This window comes from Lissotriton helveticus, chromosome 1_2 (assembly GCF_964261635.1).
Source record: "Lissotriton helveticus chromosome 1_2, aLisHel1.1, whole genome shotgun sequence".
Taxonomy (NCBI): domain Eukaryota; kingdom Metazoa; phylum Chordata; class Amphibia; order Caudata; family Salamandridae; genus Lissotriton; species Lissotriton helveticus.
The window spans coordinates 353,478,512-353,501,046 of record NC_136058.1 but is presented as its reverse complement, the minus strand read 5'-3'; the positions used below and the strand labels follow the sequence as shown (position 1 = coordinate 353,501,046).

Below are 22,535 nucleotides of genomic sequence, written 5' to 3'. Positions count from 1 at the left end.
CCAAATTCTTAACCACCCTGATATTGGTGCTACAGCAATCTGATGAGAAATATAACCAGCCCCCAGGTCTTCATGCACATTAAAAGTTGCTGTAGATTGTGGTAACGACAATACTTTTCTGAAAAAGACATTTTCTGCCATTTGGATCTCACTTGAATCAGTGTAACCCCAAACCTCACTCCCATATAACACCATGTGCAAACATTTGGCGTTATAGATTTTCATAATGGCCGGTAATGGCTTACAGCCTAAACATTTTGCAAAGCCCAGCAGGGCCCCTGTGGCCCTCACTGATGTGTTTTTTTTCAGTGCGCGTTGCATTACCCATGATCTTCTGTCGTCAAATACAATACCCAAGTAAGGGAAGGTAGGTACTTTAATGAGCGCCTGCCCTTTGCAGAAAAAAGGTGCCCTTTTTGCCCGTCCACCACCTAACGACATGACATGTGATTTTTTAAAATTAGTTTTCAGATCCAAAGAGTCCATAAAATTAGTAAAACAGTCTAAAAGTAATTGTAATCCTCTTGCTGTCCTAGCGACTAGCACAGTATCGTCTGCATATAGTAATGCAGGCATCTTTTTTTGGCCAACTCTCGGGATGTCCTTACATGATGAGATTAGGGCATCACCCAATTTATTTATATAGAGTGTAAACAATAGAGGTGCAAGGATACACCCTTGCCTAACCCCTCGCTTTACAGGCCAGGAATCCGTCAGGCTCCCATTTTCACTATAGCGGACTACTGCACTAGTGTCGTTATGAATGACGGCTAAAAAGGATATCAGTACCGGGTCCAGACCTATGTCAAACAGGGAAGTCCACAGTTTTTGACGATTTACAAGGTCGAAAGCAGTGGACAAATCCTTAAAAGCTAGATGGATGTCCCCTGCTTAGCGACTGTGTACTTCCCTATGACAAGAAGTAAATTGAGGCATTGGCCAGCAGTACATCTTCCGTTTCTAAACCCGTACTGCAGGTCTGAAATAACTGCATTCTCTTCCAACCAGTTTGTCAGCCGCACCAAGACGGCTTTTCCCATTATCTTAGCAGCCGAGTCCAAGAGAGAGATCAGACGATAACACGCCGGATCCTCTCTTGAACCCTTCTTGAATATTGGGACGATAACTGCTTTGCCCCAGGACACTGGGGGACCCACTATAGTAACTGCATTAAAAACAGAAGTTAAAATCTTTGCCCATTAATGGGGATCTGCTCTATACAGGTCTGCCGGGACCCCGTCCAGACCAGGGGCTTTCCCTCCCAAGAGCAAATGCACTCCACCGTGCGGGGATCTCTAAAATTAACCAAAACGCAATCTCCTGCAACTGTTTTCGGTGTATGTCCCACCCAGGGTACCCTATGCACCAACATAGGGGAGAGATTATGGGACCTTTTACTACCTTTGGGAGACTTAAGCTGGATTGCGCCACTGGTCGCGTGTGTTGCTTTGTAGGCTGTGTATGCTGTACATCGGGTACCACAGTTACTTTTTGTGTACCCGTTGAATTATTTTTAGGCTTCCCACCCGCCTTATTGCTCTTTACCTCTACCTCCAACTTGGTAAGCTGTTTTTCTATTCCAAGAAGCTTCTCTTCCAATGGGGCCAGTAGGGATTTTAATAAGGACGCCAAGTTATTTAAAAGTGAGTCCTCATCAAATCCCTCAGGACCTGATCTACTCCGTATAATATTTATGTTGTTATCTGCACTAATTCCTGGGGTATCGACATGACTTAAGCCTACGAGACCAGTGCCATCAACACTGGAATGTTGATTGTTAAAAACAGCCACTAGTTTTACAGCAGATGTTGTTGCATTTTGTTCCGAACCCTTAATAGATTTAGATTTTTTACTGCTTGCAGCAACAGGGGCTGGCTGCTTCCTTTTTGGTATTGCCCCTTCCTTTCTTCCTCGTAGTTGTCTAGTATTTCCTGAATTTTGTGGACTGTCCTCTACTGCCTCTACTACCACTTTCACAGCGTCCAAATCTGTTAGCGGGTCTACTGTTGCGTATGTGTTAGGAGCTGGCAAGGAGCAGAAAGAACCCTGTGAGCTGGGAGGGCTATGCATGAGCACCTCGATGTCAGTGGTGTTCGTTCTATTAGTAAGTTCCGCTAAGTGGCCCAAAGAAGACCTTTTTGCAAATGGCAGATCCTGCGACACCCGCCTTTCCATCAGACGTATTCCCTGATCTATAACAGAGTTTGTTCTAGTAATAAAACTATCTCGTGTACCTAATAACAAAGGCCCGTCAACAGTATTGTTAATTTTCTCCCGGGCAGGCATTTCTGTGAACACAGTAAGACCAAAGCACACTTACTCCAATATCAGAAGTCCAGTAATTGACAGGGCACGATATGGCAAGAATTAAAGGGGGGCCCAGTCCAGTCACGCTTGGTCTCAAACGGGCTACAACGGGCCCGCCCTTGGCCCGGGCTTAGCCCGGCGCCGCCCGCGCGCGTCCCACGATGCGAGACGAGCCGCTGTATTTTGGGAGCCTCTGGGCGGAAGTACATGTGTCAGGTGGTGTCCAGGTCAGGCAGGGGGAGCTGGGAGTAGTAGTCCGTTCCCCTCTCGGCGGCCGTGATTTCAACTACGGCAGCAGGGGAGAGTGGCACTATCTGCGTGACCCCTGAGCAGCAGCTCTCGCCGAATTCCAAAGGTATGTGCGTAGTTAAGCCCCCAACCAGCAGTAGCCCGCCAAGTCCTCAAAGCTGTGTTTTCTTGAATAGCATCTGTTACCAATACTGACCTATAGAATTATCGGGACATAAATATCGTTGTCAAAAATATTGACCTCCGGGGGGCGTGGCCAGCAGCCAACGATGGCGGCAGTGTAGAAGGCGAGCTCCGTAGTTGAAGCGGCCTCCTTTGAAATCCGAGCAATCATCCGGCTAACACACATCACCTCCGGTAGGGTACTGGAACCCAGGACCGGGCGGCACAAGCGGAGACCAGCCAACTCGAAATCCGACGGTGAGAAAGTCGACCCGAGGAGTGACCAGTCTGGGCCGTTGATAACTGCTGGAGCCGGGGACTCGATTGCGGCACAAGGCCGGCCGGAAGTACACTGTGCGGGGAGAGACGCCGCCGGAAGTGCCCGCTTGGTGACGGGACCGGGACTTGAAAGAGACGGAGAGACGGACCCGGCATCACCTCGGACTTTGCCAGGTATAACGGGCGGGGGACCACAGGTCACGACACGGAGAGATCCTGAGGCGCACAAGGCTTCCCTGATCGGACGATCGAGGCGCGGGCGCGGACGCCCAGACGGGCGCAGGAGCCAAAGACACTACCCTGAGAGCCTACCTCGGTGTGACCGAGGACTCGGACAGTCATCCAGCGGCACGGACCGCTGTGGTCCCCCGCCGCCCCCGAGACCGTCACATGGACAGCAGACTCCCCGATGGGGGAGGGGTTTAACGCGGGAGCATCCACCAGAAGGCAACGGCACTAACGCTGGAGCTAACTCTGGCATAATCAACCGGCGCTCGCACTCCCCAATCACCACTCGCACTACACTGTCTCCTGAGTGCGGGCCCAGTACCACGGAGCCTCGTGTCCCGTCGGGTGTGGTGGATCACAGTGAGGAGGCGGGCTGAACGGCAAAACTGATGCGACTGAGGCGCTAGTACCCACACGGCTCGAGCCTCCGACGACGCCAACCACTGAGGGGTAGAGTGGCCGGAGCAGCCTACGACTGCGGGCAACGGGGGGAATGAGGCTGGGGTGACACAGCGGGCCTCAGAACGTGTTTAATTTAATTTCCACGACATATCCCCCCATACTACCAGCAAGCGGCGAGGAGCGAAAATCACGAGCACCATTGGTTCAGCAAAGCAAGGACAACACGACTTCGACCCGAACGTATCCAGGGGCAGACACGAGGGTAACATCCCTTTAGGCCCCGCATCATCGGGGACCTTGCACGAGGACAGAAACCATACCCTTCCACAACACGTCGAGGGAAGGCAACGAGATGGCTGGCAAGGGCACACGAGGCGGAGCCGCGCAAGCCCGGCTGGAAAAATATGCCTATGACAAAGTACCATCCTCCACACAGGATCCGAAAACACCGCCAGGCAAGACGATGGAGGCGGCGGGAACCAAAAAGGCGACCATAGATGACGTGATGAAGGCCTTTGCCCAGGTACAGGTGACGGTGGGGTCAATATCAACGGAAATCACTCTAATAAGAGCGGACTTCCATAAGATGTCAGAGAAGGTGCAGTCGATGGAAGTAGTGACTAAATCCTTAGTGGAGGATGTCGCGGAACTACAAACAAGCGTGGAGCGGATCACGAAGGAGAACAAGGCCCTACGCGACAAGTTGGATGATCAAGAAGGGCGCTCAAGACGCAACAACATACGTATCATCGGGGTTCCGGAATCGGAGGGTACGAGAGCTATGGACCTGTACGTGGAGGAACTCATCAAACAACACCTGCGTCCAAAAGGACTCTCTACCTTTTTCACAGTAGAAAGAGCACACCGGGTTCCTGGAGGCCGCCCGAAACAGGGAGCTAACCCGAGGCCGATCATAGCTCGCCTCTTCAACTTCAGAGACAGGGATGCGATCCTGCAAGCGGCTAGGAACTCCCCGCCGGTCCGGATCCTCAACTCGCAATTGGCATTTTTTCCGGACTATACAGCGGAAGTAGCACGGAGAAGGAGAACCTTTTTTGAAGTCAAGAAAGAACTTAGGGCCAGAGAAATCCCCTATTCAATGCTATTCCCTGCTAAGCTCAGAATAGTGGCAGACAATAAAACTTGGTTCTTTGACTCTCCAGAGACAGCACAGGACTGGCTTGAGGGGTGGAGGTCAGCGACCCGCCCGCGCCGATCTAACGGAACAACTAGGCAAAGCAACGACGAAGCCCGTTCGAGTTCCCAAGCATCCGGGGGAGGACAGGATCTCCACACACCGCAGCACGACCTTCCGGAAATGGAGGATACAGAAGAATAAAGACTTCTCACAACCACATTTGCAGAACACAAGCTACGCTGGCCGGGCGTGCCGCCATGGACACTGGACGAAGGACCCCCGGGACTGAGGAAGGGGGTCGCTGACTGCGGAGGGTCCTTCACCCCAGCGTGCAAGTACTATGTTTGGGGAAGGGTTCAAGCACTTTGCTGAGTTGGGGGGCGGGCAGTTTCGAGTCCGTTAAGCAGGGGGGCAGGGTGGGGGGGAGTTGGGGGGGGGAGGTTTTTCGTTATCAAGAAGATTGCACTGATAAATATTGGATCTACATGGCATACACATTTAACTTCACAGGCATTAGGCAACACAATCGAGCACCATCAGAGCACCGCGATGTTACATTCACGAACGGAATCTATGGCGGGACTGGCTCAGGATGACACCGAGAGGGTGGACACGAGATTGAGGCGACAATCGCAGTTAGGCATTATGTCATGGAACGTACGAGGGTTAGGGGACAAAGTCAAACGGGGGCTAGTACTGCAGAGTATAAGACGCTTTAGTCCTGCTTTGGTCCTATTGCAAGAAACACACCTAACGGGCACAGCTACACGGGCCCTAGACAGGAAAGGTTACCGTATGATTACACCTGCAGAGTTCACTAAGGGATCCCGGGGCACAGGAATCCTCATGCACCGCTCCTCGGAGTTCATAGTTCAGTCCACGAAAACAGACACGCAGGGTCGTTTTGCGGCCGCACATGGGCAATGGGAAGGGAGGCCACTGAATGTGGTCTCGGTCTATATTCCGCCGGCGCTGCACGCAGTTGCACTCCCTGATTTGGGAAGCTTTCTGTTGGAACTGCCCGAGGGTGATCTAGTCTTGGGAGGGGACTTTAATGCAGTGGCACATAATACACGTGATAGATTCCCGATTCGAACACACGACCCTGGGCCCTCCCGCTTGCATGGCTTCCTGGAAGCTCAGGGACTGGTGGACCTTTGGAGACACTTTCATCCAGACACTCAACAGTATACATATCATTCGGCAGTCCATGACAGCCTGTCGCGGATTGACTATCTCCTGACACTGGGACACGGCCTCCTCACTATTACTGACGTACAAATTAGACCACGGGGAGTTTCAGACCATTCGCCATTAACACTAACTGTCTCTAACCCTGAACGAACCAGAACACGCGTGTTCCCGATCTTCCCGGGATACCTTAAAGTACCTCTGATAACCAAAAAACTGAGGGAGGGTACAATAACCTACTTTACTGAAAACGAGGGAACGGTGGAGTCTCCCACCACCCTATGGGAGGCCTACAAGACGGTCCTCCGAGGGCAGGCCATCTCTATGATAGCGAATCACAAACGTACATAAAAGCAAGAATTAATAGACCTAGAAAATGAATTGGACACAGCCAATACGGCCCATGAGAATAACCCGACCACGGTCACACGACATGCACTACAATTATGCCAACGGCGTCACACTGACTATCTACGCAGCAGGGTGATAGATAGTTTAACGACCACACAACAAAGGATATACGATGTGGGTGACAAGGCCGGCAGACTCCTTGCCTGGTTAGATAGGAAGAAAGACAGACAAAGAGCCATTTTAAAGCTGAAAGATGGCGCGGGTGTATTACAAAACACCCATCTCTAATAGTTGAGCTTCTGGCTGATCACTTCCAGACAGTGTACACCCCCGACACCGTGGTTACCCAGGAGATGGCGGAGACATCTCTCGTGGGGATACCCACCCGCACTCTGTCACAGGCCAACAAAGATAACTTGGAGATGGACTTGACCACTGAGGAGATTAAGGTAGCTATAACTGCCCTGCACTCGGGGAAGGCTTTGGGTCCCAATGGGATTCTGATAGAATGGTTCAAGACAATGTCAGACACGCTCTCCACACCCCTACTTAATATGTTTCAGGACAGTTTAGGACAGGGACAGTTGCCGCCCGACCAACGAGCGGCAACTATAGTGACAATACCAAAACCAGGCAAGCCTCCTGAGGAGTGCGGTTCATACCGCCCGATTTCGTTATTAAACGCCGAGAATAAAATATTGGCAAAATTACTGGCCAATCGGCTATTGCCACATCTGGAGCATTTAATACACCCTGACCAGGCAGGATTTATGCCACATAGAAGCACAGCTATGAACCTAAGGCGGTTGCATGGGGTGATGGCGAGAGCATCACTGTTGACGGAACCGGCGGCGATCCTCTCGCTGGATGCCAAGATGGCATTTGATCTGGTAGAATGGAGATACCTGTTTGCGGTACTGGAACACATGGGCTTTGGCCCGAAATTTGTAGCATGGATCAAACTACTATACCAAGACCCGGTGGCGCGGGTGCTAGCAAACGGCCGTCTCTCCAGAGAAATATCACTGAAGAGGGGTACGAGACAAGGCTGTCCGCTCTCGCCGTTACTATTTGCCCTGGTCCTGGAGCCGCTGGCTGCTGTCATTCGGACCACCGGGTTACTAAGAGGAGTGCAATGGGCAGACGGATGGGAAGACAGGGTGTCATTGTATGCGGATGACATGCTATTATACTTGATGGACTTACAAGAGAGTATACCGGCGTTACTAGCGCTGTGCGAAAGGCATGGGACGACGTCGGGTTATAAAATAAACTGGACGAAATCAGTACTATATATGTTACGTGGCGCACCGCCGGACCTGAACACTAACTGTCCATTGCTACTGGAGGAAGTATCCTTCAGATATCTAGGGATCCATATTACACGAGCACATGAGACTTTCAGGACCCTGAATCTTCGACCACTGCTCGAACGATTAAAATCAGACGTGCGACATTGGAGCACCCTCCCCCTGACGTTATTGGGCAGGGCAGCGCTGTTCAAGATGATGGCACTGCCCCGTTTTCTCTATGTCCTAGAAAACACACCGGCGATAGTCCCACCACAGTTTTTCAAACAAGTCTCTACTCAACTGTCGAGCCTGCTGTGGGGGAACAAGCCAGCGAGAGTGGCGCATTTAAAATTGATCAGGGATTGGTACAGTGGAGGGATAGCCCTCCCAAACCTGGAATTGTATTATTGGGCAGCACACCTCAAGATAATTAACCGATGGGTACATGGCCCGCAGGAGGACCCGGCGTTGACAGCGGATAGGAGACAGCTGGGCGTTGCCACCCTACTGGCCCCTCTCTACAACACTGGACTACTTAAAAAACTGATAGGACCCACCAAGCACACAGTGACACTGTGGCATAAAGCCCAGAAATGATTGAAATGGGAGGGTGTGATCACACGTATGACACCGTTATGGGACTCCAGGGCGTTGGGTAGTCTGAGACACAGCAAGGGATTTGACCAATGAGACACCATAGGGATCTCAACAGTTGGGGACCTGTGGGCGGGAGGAGAAGTGATGCCATTTGAAGCACTCAGGGACCAGTACGACATGAGGGTGACTGAAACCTACCGTTACATACAGATACGGCACGCGTTGATGACAGCTTTAGATCCTGATACCACGGACCCAGAGTCGGCTCCCCTGGAAGACCGACTGTTGACAGACTACATGGAGAATAGGGCTACCTCCCTCACTTACCGTAAATTAATAAACAACTTGCCAGACCCACTACAGAAACTGAAGGACACCTGGGAGGAAGAGCTTGGGGAACTAGATGACGATTGTTGGAATGCCGCACTGGCATCCCCCAGGGAGGCCAGAATATCGGCAAGATTTAGATTGGTGCAGTTTAAGATACTGCACCGAGTTTACTATACACGTACTATGCTGCATAAAATACATAGAGCGGAACATCCACACTGCCTGCGCCTGTGCGGAGCACAAGGCACCCTGTTTCATACTCTTTGGGAGTGCCCTAAAATCATGATATACTGGCGAAGAATAACACGCACTATGGCCCAAACCTTACAATTGACCGTTACACCTGACCCGAGGCTGTGCCTACTCAATATTTGGGGCCCAAATGATTTGACGACATATGGGAGGCGATGGGTGGGGATCGGCATGATGTTGGCGAAACGTGACATAGCGCAAAAGTGGGGAGCAGAGGAAACACCTACCTTGGGCCAATGGTGTAAGCACATGGACTTACTTATGGTGACGGAGAGGGCGGTGTATAAACAAAGGTCGAACCCACGCAAATGGAATAAATTATGGCTACCCTGGAATACCTATAGGGGGGATATATGCACGCCGCTGCCAGAAGAAACAGATATTGATAGCTCAGGGGAGGAGGGGGATGAGGACGAAGGGTGAAGAGAGGGGAATAGGATCGAGACGATGGGTAAACTATGACAATAGGTGTTCACAGAGCGGAGATACAGTTCACGAAACACATAGAATGCTCGGGCGATATTACTGCTTAGATCGTTAATAATGTACCGATGATTGCAAGAATTGATGCCAGAAATCCAATCAGTGATGTTTTTAGTTGAAAGTTATAAACTAGAAAATGTACGTTGCTATATTGATGGAGTGTGGCTGAATGTTGAAGCCACACTACTATATGTCAATACGCATGATACTGTCCAATACAATGCAACAATAAAAATATTTTAAAAAATAAATAAATATTGACCTCCTATCTTATAATGATGAGTACAAAAATATTATCGAAGTACAAAATATCGGTTTTTTTATATGTATACAAAATAATGTAAAATAAATTAAATAATACATTTAACTTAAAAAAATATTTAGATTTAGTTGTAAATTTTAACAATTATAAGTAATACATTTAGTTAAAAAATAAATTAAACATAGATATATAAAATCTAATATATCTATTTTTACTTAGAAATAATTCATAAATGAGTATTGTTTATTTATAAAATGATAGTAATATACTAAAAATATAAATAAATATATATACATACACCTGTAACATAAAAGTAAAAAAATAAATATATATATATATATATATATATCATTAATTAAAAAAAAAATTAAAAATATGTTTTAATCCTACATTTTACACTACATTGAGTGCAACAGTAGGGAAAGTGTTGGATGGCGGAGGGGTAAAAATTACTATTCCCACTCCAATCATTGCAAAAGTAGGGAAAATGTTGGATAGTGATGGGACACAAAATTACTATTCCCCCTCCAAAGAGTGCAACAGTAGCGATAGTGTTAGATTGCCTAGGGGTAAAAATTACTATTCCCACTCCAGCAGGTGCAACAGTAGGGTAACTGTTGGATAGTGGAGGGGTAAAAATTACTATTCCCACTGAAGAAAATTTGTATTTAAAAACAAACAAAATATCAACTACAATACAACATAAAAAAAATATATATATATATAATAATATAAGAATTTACAAAACATAGAAACATATTATATTGTAGAAAAAACTACAATTTACATAAAACGATTCATTTTTTACATTTAGCAAAAAATATAGAAACAAATTAATGTTTTGTAATATAAATTAATTTATTTTACCTACCCTATAACACACAATGTACAACACACATCGAAATTAAATAAAAAGTGTAACTCAATAATTAACACAATTAACAAATAACAAAAATTATGAAACACATTTAAAAAGTACTAACCAAACGTTAAAGCTATAGAACATTAATCCTCAAACAAAATAAACACTAATCAATTACCAAAAATATGCATCAATTAATAAATGAATATTAATGATCAAGTAATTATTATTAATTTAAACTAAATTACTTTCCACCATCTACCACAATAAACACCAAAACACACACCTAAAAATATTTACACAAGTTCAATAACTAGTTTTACATTTGTAAATTAATCACTTAACAACAAATCATTAATTAAGTGCTAAAAGATGTACTTCCAACATTTACCACTATAAAATCCACAACTCACCAATCCAAATGATTACACAATTGGCATATGTTTATTTTAAATATTTAATTAGCAATAATTAACTAATAGTTAATTAATTACAAACAATTTGCCTCCCAACATATTCCCCTAAAAATGCCAACACCAATTTCGCAAAACATGACACAAGTCACATAATTTACAATTAATTAATAACAATTAACAACAGATTAATACATAATTACTATTAATTCCCACAATTAATAATATAACATATTACATAAATAAATATTAATTACAAAAAATAGTAATATTTAATTATAATTAAATCACTTTCCACCCTAGTTCCCCTATAAACTCACAACCTGCTTCTAAACAAAACCACAATTAACATGTTTAATTAATCAATAAAAATTAACAGTCAAATATTAATTCATTAATAATAAATTAATTCCCACAATTAACACTATATATTTTTTTTATATAAATACTAATAAATGCAAATTAATATTCAATGCATTATAATTAAATTACTGGCCACCCTATTCCCCTATGAACCCACAATCCGCTACGGAAATATACCGCAAGATTTAATTAAGATAAAATTAATAACTTTTAAAAATTCAACAAATATATTAAAAAACGAATGCAATACTTAGACAAAAAAATAGGGCACATACATTTAAAATACATACTAAAATACATAACACTAACTAAACAAATAATATTTTCAACAACTATATTTCTGCAAACGATATTAATGACTTTGATATTTTTGAAATCGATATTTCTCACCTTAAACTCGATATTCTTGACCACGATATTCTGGCAGTCAGTATTTCTGTATCTCGATATTTTTCACCCGATATTAGTGCAAGTAGACATTTCCAACTCGATATTCTGGCTCTTTACCAGCCAAGATAATGCGCAGCTTAACAACTTAGTCAATTCCACGACTGTGTCGTTACTACGTGTTCCACTACAATTCAAGTCATTACAACCACTTGCTTTTGGAAAGCGCTAGACTTTCGAATAAATTAAATCACTATTACAACTGCAGCTGAAGTATAAGTAAGCAATGTGTTGGACTTACAATCCAGCACTGCATTCCCTAAAGCAAGTCGTTGTAATGACTTGCGTTGTAATGGAACTTGTAATAACGCCACAGTCATGCTACTGACTGTGTTATGAAGGCGCTACAATGTAATGCCTGCGTTGTAATAGATGTTTACCGTTTTTTTGTTTCGTCATGTTGGTACAAGGTTGGAATATATTTTGTTACTTGTTGAATCTTAGACAGTACTGCTTTCTCTAATATTTCAACTTCAAGTCCCAGGTTATCCAAACTGGGAATGAAGCTGGAGGGGGTTTGAGTCCTGAGCAATTGTCTTATAAATTGTACATAAAGATGTGTCGGAAAAATACAAACAGATCTTTAGTGAGCTCAAACGTATTAATGGATACAGAAGGAACAAATGACAGTCCATTGGTAAGGAGTTTCTCTCTGACCTGGCGTAGTAGATAGATTGAAAATGGGATAATATCTAATTTTCCAGTATTGGTGCCTGCTTGTCTGGAGATATTGTTGTGGTGAATAAGCATCTAGAATTTGATCCTTGGGTTGATTTCAGAACCTGGGACTGTAATTCCCCCTTTGGTTGCCTAAAACATGGGTATTAAAACCAGTTTTGTCATATTGTTCTTTTCCATTACCGTAAGAGTCAAATAGGTTGAAAGGTCCCTCTCCATCTGAGTCTTTGGTGTCATAAAACTTAATGAATTTCTTACGAGTCCACGACTGTTGACCTCCTTGGTATATGCCTTCTCTGGCGGTGGAATCGAAGTTCTCAGTAAAAAATATGGATATACTCTCTCCTTGATGAAACACTATATATCTTTCCTGAGCTTCTCACCTCCACCACGGGCTCATTCCCCTGCTGTGCTGGGGGGTCGCGCAGCGCAGCGGTGCTCATCACGAGCTCGGCTCGTCATGCAGCACGGTGGCGCTGTGCTCATGACGAGCTGAGCTCCTCACGACCACGCTCATTCCAATGAACTGCCAAGCACAGAAGGGAATTATCCCCGCGTGGGTGAGATGCAGCGGTCATGACGAGCCAAGCTCGTTATGAGCACAGCACGACCGTGCCTCATGATGAGCTGAGCTCGTCATGAACACGCAATGGGTTAATAGATATTCGCTAAAGGAATCTTATTCAATATTAACCTCGTCAATATTTTTTTTTGCCTCACCTAGTAAATTAGTTTGCTTCAATTTCTCTTCCAACTCAGTTATTTTTTTTGTTGAGACCAGTAACCACCTGCAATGATGTTTCAATAATAAAGATCATTTAATCGCAGGAGCAACGATTGGAGATCAATGCCCACTTTTCTAGGAACTTTACATTTTCAATAAAGAGCCAGGGATGTTTCTAACTCTTAGATCAATGGGGATAGTGCCTGCCTCTAAATACTCTAGCATGACGTTGGCATGTGAAGCTGTTCTTCCGGATTTCTTTTAAAGGTTAAGAAGTTGTATCCAATCTTCATTAAGACCTTTTGATATGGTATAGGCTTTGTCCCTTGTTGGCGTTTGCCCTAACAGTTTGTCAAAGACCTCATCACTGAATCCGAAAATGTTAATGTTGTCCATGAAGATTCTACCAATAATACTAGCCCCCTAGTCTGAGAATTAGAGCAGACTGTTCTATCTCTCAATAGAACATTTGACAAAGAGATATTCTAGAAAAACAATGAACACACATAGAATGTAGAGACCCCAAAACCTTGTCAGAAGTGTAGAATTACCAGAGAAGGAAAGAAAAAGAAAACAATTGAGAGAAAAGTTCCAGTATGTCTCTGTGCCAAATATCTAATCCCTCACAGCAACGTGCTGTCGAGCAAACACAAGTAACCCTGCAAATGAAGGTACCAGCAGGTTAAGGGGAAATATGTCACTCTACAAACAAAACAAAACCCTGCCTGGAAACTGAACATAAACAATGCGCCTGCGGCAGTATCATCTAGTTAGGTGAGACGAGAAGTCAGGGACATGTTTAAATGTCATATTATACCAAGGGCCCGTAAGACATGCATGGTGTGGCACAGGGCCAAGTAAAATTCAGCCACAACTCTTGATTAGAAGGACTGCACCCTGCTAGGGTGCCCCCCCCCCACTCAAGAGTATTATGTGATAAGTTGTTCAGCAATGAGGAAACTAGAAGTGATGGGAACTTCCAGAAATTGACTTTGCCTTCAGGGCTCAGCGAGGTGTCTGAAGTGTCCTAACCCTTTTGTCTAGCTTCAGGAGTGGGAGGCGGCCCTGTGACGGATCCGTCCGACCAGAAGCGTCATCGTGTCACGCTGAAGGTGTCCTTGAACCCATCACGCCTGTCTGCAGAGAGCGAGGGAAGGTCTGCTGAAGCGAGGCGCTGTGCTGGCTTCGAAGCACACACTTTACTGCTGAGAAGGTATGGAGGCCTTATTTAATTCCTGCTCACAGAGGCACTGAGCTGTCTTCGAGGCAGAGTTTGCTGCTGACCAAGTCAGGTGCTAGTGGGTGGGCCAGGTGGGCCAGGACCACCCAAACATGACCTTTGGCCCTTCCAGTCGGCATAAGAGGCCAGGGAGAAAGGCATAAAAGGCCAGGGGCAGTTAAACCTATTGATGCTTTTTCCCTTTAGCAGTCAGGGGTAGCATTGTCACCTTTAAGTAAAATACCACCATTTATTGTACTTTTAGAGTGTGCAAAGGCCTGGACATGATACTAAATAGAACTATGAATAAAATCAAATGTATTCATTTATTAAATGACTTTTCTGTTTGCATTTACTACTTAGGAATATTTGCATTTCTGGAACACATTTAAAAGTGTTTTCTATTTAAATTAGCTGTTTAAAGTATGTACAGATAAGGGCTAAAAGTGCTGGCTTTAGGTGATTTTTCTACTGGTCGGGATATTAAAATACCGGTGGTGCTGGTAGAAAACCGGCCAGGTGCTAACCCTATTTAGGCGTTATTCGGAACATCTAGAGTATATTATAAAATGCATAGTAGTTATAAATACTGTTTTAAGTATGCACTGAAAATGGGAGGAAATGCAGGCATTGAGTGTTTTTCTCTATTTTTGTACTGGGTTAGACATTTACATTTTCATGTCAGAAGAAAACGCCCCCCTGGCAACCCTAGCTAGTGCATGAGGCAAGCTGCAGTTGGGGGGTGTGTATTGGGGGAGTGGGGAGAGGGATGTACCTGCCAATGATGCAGCAGGCGCAGTGGCACCGGGCCCAGGAATGTCACTGTCCTTCTGAACCTCAATTATGGCTGTTTCTGTGTGGGGATTCTAAGAGTGTTATGTATCCCTATGGTGAGCACTGTAATATAATTTAGAACAGGGGCATACCTGATACTATGCTGATGGTGGCAGTGAATGCCTCATTGCATGAGCAGCCACAAGGGAATCATAAATGTATGACCATTATCTAAGAATAAAAGTGGAATTACAACGCTTACCAGAGAATGTGAGTTGTCTATTCTCTGCCTTGTGCTGTTGTACAATAAATAACTAAGGGGCATATAAGAAAGAACCTCGTTAAAACTATCGCCGTTTTAGCGGCAGGAAAATGCCACCAAAGCGGCGATAATGGGCTTGCTAATATGCGTTATAGAATTCCAATAGAAGCCTAGGTTAGCTGTCCTGCACATCTAACCTGGGCTTCTATTGGAATTCTATAACGCATATAGCAAGCCCATTATCGCCTTATTAGCGGCACGTAAAACGGCGATAATTTTAAAGAGGTTCTTGCTAATGTGCCTCAAATTTATCTAATTTAACATACATGGTACAGCGGGTTACAAATGGTAGAATTTCACATTCTGATTTCTCGTTGCAGTACATCGCGCATTCCCGGGTTATAGTTAGGGCCATTGGAATTATGCAATTTTGCAGCTGTGGTGTTTATCAAATAATGTTGGATTTCCCAAATTTGCCACATAATCCATGATCTCTTTCATAATCTGCAGATTAAAAAAAAAGGTTTGTACCTCAAACAGATCAAAAGATACTAAAAATGCTGCAACTGTTGTTGCGGTGCAGTTGAAGGCTCCTTGCAAAGGTTGACTTCTCACGTTAATGTTGCTTATTGCTATTCTTGGGTATTAAACGTGTATAATTTGTAAGACAGATTTTCATCTATTCTACTTGGTCACATTCCCATAAGAACGTTTTATTTAATTTTTACATTTCATAGCATAGGACTAGCTTTGATAAGGCCCCCTATTACAATGAAAAGTCGCACAGCTGATGAGCCAAGCACAGAAGCTGCAGAGCATAGAGTACCTCAGACTTCAGGGGCTAAGACTGTATCCTATCTACATTTAGAAAATACGTGCTGTTTGTTTCCTCTAATCCACATGCATAATACAAGGTGGGCACAGAGGTAAAGTGATTCCATTCATTGGTATTCAAATCGCCCAAAGGTATTCAAAATCTCCTAGTCCAGTTTGGTGTCTTCTGTGAGCAGAGAGGGCTTAAGATCAACCTTCAATAAACCAAGTATATGGTTTTCAATCCCAGCCATACAAAGCGCCACAGCCGTCTCTGAATAGTGTTCCCCTTGAAATTGTCTGTGCCTTTGGATACTTGGGCTGCACCTTAATGGAGAATGTTGGCTGGTCTACCCAGATCCATAGGATCACGGTGAAGCTTGACTATTATACAGGGGGTGTCCTGAAAGGGTTTAAGGGTTTCTAGCTTCCAACCAGCATCCCCGGCCATCCACATTTTCAACCTACAACCTACATGCGGAGCTTTGTATCGGAGAGAACAATGGAGGCATGAGAGGACTACCATATTGGAGGCAGGAAAGAAAAGGTTTTTGTGATTGTTGGCGTACCTTCCAACTAGGTCCTGGCCTGGCTTTGAGGCACACAGTATTCTGAGGATGGAGAAGTAAATGGCACATTGTTCCTGCTCAGTAGGGGCATTGCCGCCTAACCTAGCCCTGCGGTAGTCAGCCAGCACTCACCACAGGTAGGTGCCATTTACTTTGCTCCCCCTGGCCCGGATGGGGGGGAGAACTGATGTCTTTGGGTTCTTCATGCAGTTCATTCCATCCAATGACATGAACTGGCTTTGATGATGGTGTGGAGGAGTCCTGAGCTGCATATTGCGAACACCTCTGTTTTCAGCAGATTGTTTTAGGTCTTGAAAGTAAATGTAATGCTAGTTTTCATTATACATGTATACATTGTAAATATTAAGTATATTTTTGTAGCCCAGCAGAAGTCCCAAGAGGGACTTTTCCTATGGCCACAATCAAAAATGTTTTTATAAGCAGATCATTAGTAAAGGAGTGATCAATAGTGTCATTGACTTATAGTATAACATGGAAGTATGGACACTTGACATATATTAACAATTTAGTCATATTATTTTGGATTACTTCCTTCTTTTTAGCGAGCTGTAAAACTATATTTTATACTGATAAGGACTTCCACCTATCTAAGCCTCAAGAAAGAGTTATAGCTACGTTTACTTGGTACAGTGAGGCCGGTACCCACTTCTTGGCATGCCCATTGAACATAGGGCATACCTCTGACGAAAACAAATATGCGGTGAGTGGATTTTTAAAATTAATATTAGCCACTGTTAATTACTCTGGGATGCAATTTAGACCACCCTTTTTGCCACTAGGCTACCTCAGATAGGGACCAGACATATGTACATAATCTTTTGTCCCCCTGACCCCAGGTCACTATCCACGCCGCTTGACTCCTCTAGGACCCGAGTGCTGCTGAGGGTTCGCACCTGGTGTGCCCCGGGTTTGCATTCCTTTTCCTCACTGTACTATTGTTGTTGCTCTCCTGTATTTTATTGTACCATTGTCATTTGTGGATTCTTAGGTGCTCCTTGTGCGCCACTGCCCTCGGTGCCCCCCGCTCCCCACTTCCCGCCGCTGCTCCCCTGCGGCCCGGCCCCCTTTTCCTTTCTGTTCCTCTGCCCGCCCGCCCATTGGCCACCCCGCTCCCACCTCCCAGCTGCCCCTCCCTCCCACTTGGCCTCTTATGAAGGTCGCGCGGCGAAGGCAAGCGTGACCTGACCCCAGGTCACTCCCCACGCCGCTCGACTCCTCTAGGACGTACCGCCGAGGGTTCGCCGCTGGTGTGCCCCGGGTTTGCATTCCTTTTCCTCACTGTACTATTGTTGTTGCTCTCCTGTATTTTATTGTACCATTGTCATTTGTGGATTCTTAGGTGCTCCTTGTGCGCCCCTGCCCTCGGTGCCCCACCCGCTCCCCGCTTCCCGCCGCTGCTCCCCTGCGGTCCCGCCCCCTTTTCCTTTCTGTTCCCCTGCCCGCCCGCCCATTGGCCGCCCCGCTCCCGCCTCCCATCTGCCCTCCCTCCCAATTGGCCTCCTATGGAGGTCGCGCGGCGCCGGTGAGCGTGACCTGACCCCAGGTCACTCCCCACGCCGCTCGACTCCTCTAGGACCCGAGTGCCGCCGAGGGTTCGCCGCTGGTGTGCCCCGGGTTTGCATTCCTTTTCCTCACTGTACTATTGTTGTTGCTCTCCTGTATTTTATTGTACCATTGTCATTTGTGGATTCTTAGGCGCTCCTTGTGCGCCCCTGCCCTCGGTGCCCCCCCCCGCTCCCCGCTTCCTGCCGCTGCTCCCCCACGGCCCTGTCCCCTTTTCCTTTCTGTTCCCCTGCCTGCCCACCCATTGGCCGCCCCGCTCCCGCCTCCCAGCTGCCCCTCCCTCCCACTTGGCCTCTTATGGAGGTCGCGCGGCGCAGGCGAGCGTGACCTGACCCCAGGTAACTCCCCACGTCGCTCGACTCCTCTAGGACCCGAGTGCCGCAGAGGGTTGCCGGTGGTGTGCCCCGGGTTTGCATTCCTTTTCGCCTCTTATGGAGGTTGCGCAGCGGCCGCGCCGAAGGCGTGCCTAAGGCAAGCCCGTCTGCGCCCGCTGCGCCTGGACCGCACCCAGCGCCAGGACCCCTGGACCCCCCGCAATGCCAGACTGCACTACGACTCCAGCACCCTCCACGCACTCAGCACCGAACGAGACCACCCCTGCTACCAAGTCACCCCGAAGCGCACCCAATGACCCTTCGCCTGCCGGAACTGCAGATTCACCAGCATCCAGTCCACCAAACCACCAACCGGAGAACCCAACCACCTCCGCTGCATCCTCCTCAACACTCGCTCTGCTCGCAAACACGCCATCGAACTCTGGGACCTCCTAGACTCTACCACCCCCGACGTCGCCTTCCTGACGGAGACCTGGCTGACCGCCACCTCAGCACCGGACATCACCATAGCCATCCCACAGGGCTACAAAATCTCCCACAGAGACCGCACCAACGGAGTGGGAGGCGGAATCGCCATCGTCCACAAAGACTCCAGCAGAATCTCAACTAACACCGACGACACCATCACCACCGCCGAGCACATGCACATCCAGATCCACACCGACCCCAACACCACCCTCAGAGGAACACTCATCTACAGACCTCCCGGACCTCGACCACAGTTTAGCGACACCATTGCCGACCTCGTCAGCACCCACGCCCTCGTCTCCACGGACTACATCATCCTCGGGGACCTGAACTTCCACCTGGAGAACAACAACGACGCCAACTCTACCGCCCTGATCGACAACCTCGCCAACCTCGGACTCAAACAGCTTGTGACGTCACCCACCCATGCCGCCGGATACACGCTGGACCCCATCTTCTCCACCAGCCCCCACGTCTCCTTCAACCACACCACCGAACCTCACTGGACCGACCACAGATGCGTCCACTTCACCTTCAGGAAACCCACCACACACCACCGCACCCAACAGCTGCCTCGCCGCTGCTGGGGCAAGATCACCAAGGACAAACTGACTACCACCCTCGCCCTAAGACCTCCCGCCGACCCCACCGACCCAGACACCACCGCGACTAACCTCAAACAGTGGATCAATGACTGCGCCGACAACCTCGCCCCTCCCAAGACCTCCACAACCAACCACACCAACATAAAAGCCGCCTGGTTCACTGAAGACCTCCGGATCTCCAAGAACACCTGTCGGAAGCTGGAGAAGAAATGGCACCACGACCGAATACCAGACAGCCACACAGCCCACAAGAATGCCACCCGCAGACACCAATAACTCATCAGGACCGCCAAGAGAACCGCCTTCAAGGACCGCCTGGACAACAACGCACACAACACCAAAGAGCTCTTCAGCATCGTGAAAGAACTCTCCAACCCCAGCTCCAACACCAACGACATCCCACCATCACAGGACCTGTGCGACTCCCTGGCCGCCTTCTTCCACCGCAAGATCACCGACATCCACGACAGCTTAAACTCCGACACCCCTAACCCCACCACAGAGTCCACCACCCCTGCGACCACCACCCGCACCAGCCGCCTGACCGCCTGGTCCAACGTCAGCAACGAAGACACCATCAAAATCATGAACTCCATCCACTCCGGATCCCCATCTGACCCCTGCCCTCACCACATCTTCAACAAAGCCAGCACAACCATCGCACTCCACCTCCAGAAAACGATCAACAGTTCCTTTGAGACAGCAACTTTCCCGGAAGCTGGAAGCACGCCGAGATCAATGCCCTTCTGAAGTAGCCCAAGGCGGACCCCAAGGACCTCAAGAACTTCCGGACCATCTCCCTGCTCCCGTTCCCGGCAAAAGTGACAGAGAAGATTGTCAATAAACAGCTAACCCACTACCTCGAAGACAACAACATCCTAGACCCCTCACAATCCGGTTTCGCAGCAACCACAGCACCGAGACCACCCTCATCGCCGCCACTGACGACATCAGGATCCTGATGGACAAAGGAGAAACAGCCGCCCTCATCCTCCTGGACCTATCAGCAGCTTTTGACGCAGTCTGCCACCGCACCCTATCAGCACGCCTCCATGACGCCGGAATTCAAGAGAAGGCCCTGGCCTGGACCACATCCTTCCTCTCCGGCAGAACCCAGAGCGTCCGCCTCTCACCCTTCAGCTCAAAATCCACCAAGATCATCTGTGGCGTCCCACAGGGATCCTCCCTCAGCCCGACGCTGTTCAATATCTACATGAAACCGCTCGCCCACGTCGCTCGACAACATAACCTCAACATTATCTCCGGCGCCGACGACACCCAGCTGATCATATCCCTCACCAAAGACCCCCACACCGCCAAAGCCAACCTCCACAGAGGAATGAAGGCCATAGCCGACTGGATGAAGAACAGCAGACTGAAGCTGAACTCAGACAAGACGGAGGTCCTCATTCTCAGACCCACCCCATCAGCCTGGGACGACTCTTGGTGGCCCACATCGCTAGGCACAGGCCCGGAACCCACAGACCACGCACGCAACCTAGGGGTCATCCTCAACTGCACCCTCTTCATGACCAGGCAAGTCAACGTCGTCTCCGCGTCCTGCTTCAACACCCTCCGCATGCTACGCAGGATCTTCAAATGGATCCTTCCCGACACGAGAAAAACTGTCACCCAAGCCCTCATCGCCAGCAGACTCGACTACGGGAACGCCCTCTACTCAGGAACAACAACCAAGCTCCTGAGACGACTTCAACAAGTCCAGAAAGCCTCAGCACGACTGATCCTCGACGTCCCCCGACGCAGCCACATCACACCCCACCTGAGAGGCCTTCACTGACTCCCCGTCAACAAGAGGATCACCTTCAAACTCCTCATCCACGCACACAAAGCCCTACACAACACCGGACCCACATAACTCAACAACCGTCTCAGCTTCCACACCCCCACCCGAAACCTCCGCTCAGCCAACCTCGCCTTCGCCACAGTTCCTCGCATCCGGAAAACCACCGCCGGCGGCAGATCCTTCTCCTACCTCGCCGCCAAGCCCTGGAACGCTCTCCACACCAGCCTACGACAGACCCAGGACCTGCTGGTCTTCAGAAGACTCCTCAAGACCTGGCTCTTCGATCAGTAACGGCTCCCCCTCCCTCCCAGCGCCTTGAGACCCTCCCGGGTATGTAGAGCGCTTTATAAATGCAGTGATTGATTGATTGATTGATTTGTCCTGCTCCAATAGGAATAGTCCAGCCCAAATATCCAAGCCATGGCCCCTCTGGCATAAGCAACCCCAGATAAGTTGTGTCATGTTTAGGCCTTGTTAGAAGGGTACAGTTCAATCCCCACACTTTTGAGTGGAACTCCCCATGTCTCATATGGCAATTTAAGTGGTTTACTACTGTGTATTGTATGGCTAGTTTGGTCCTCTGCCCCAGACTTCTAAAGAGTATCGTCGTTTCTCAAAGGCACGGTTCTCTCTTCTTCTGTAGAGCCCTCCAAGAGGTCTCTCCGTGTCGTGTATAACCTGTCTGCTCCTCTGCCCCAAGCCTTTTTAGGGGTCTAGCAGCATCTCGTAGGGCTGGCCCACTCATATGCTTCAAGCCTCCAATGGCTTCTGCTTATGTGGGGTATGGTCAGGTCAGCTCAGGCACTGGTCTCCAATGATGTGAGAAAGTTGCCTCTTTCTTGCATGGTATGCCCCCCACTGTTTGCTGAATTGCTGATGTTCTTTGACTGAGTGTGCCCTGGGTTCTGGATAATCAGGTACCCAGGGCCTATGTGCCTTCCCTAAAACTGCATTGAACCCTAAACTCAATTGACATTTCTGGCCACATATCAGCTTCTGGTAAATGGTACCATAGGTACCCAGGGCACTGTGACCAGAGAAGGCCTCTAAGAGCTGCAGCACTTATTGTACCACCCTCAGAGGACCTGCACC

At 47.7% G+C, this 22,535-nt stretch overlaps 1 protein-coding gene across 2 annotated transcripts in view; it reads left to right on the top strand.

Annotated features, from left to right (window-relative positions):
* The first annotated feature begins 14,124 nt into the window (after positions 1-14,124).
* LOC144804633 (uncharacterized) overlaps positions 14,125-22,535 on the top strand; it is a 303,027-nt gene continuing 294,616 nt past the window's right edge. For both annotated transcript variants that reach the window (XM_078671922.1, XM_078671921.1), the window contains exon 1: positions 14,125-14,223. The gene's annotated coding sequence lies outside the window, so the exon portion shown is untranslated. The remainder of the gene's footprint in view (positions 14,224-22,535) is intronic.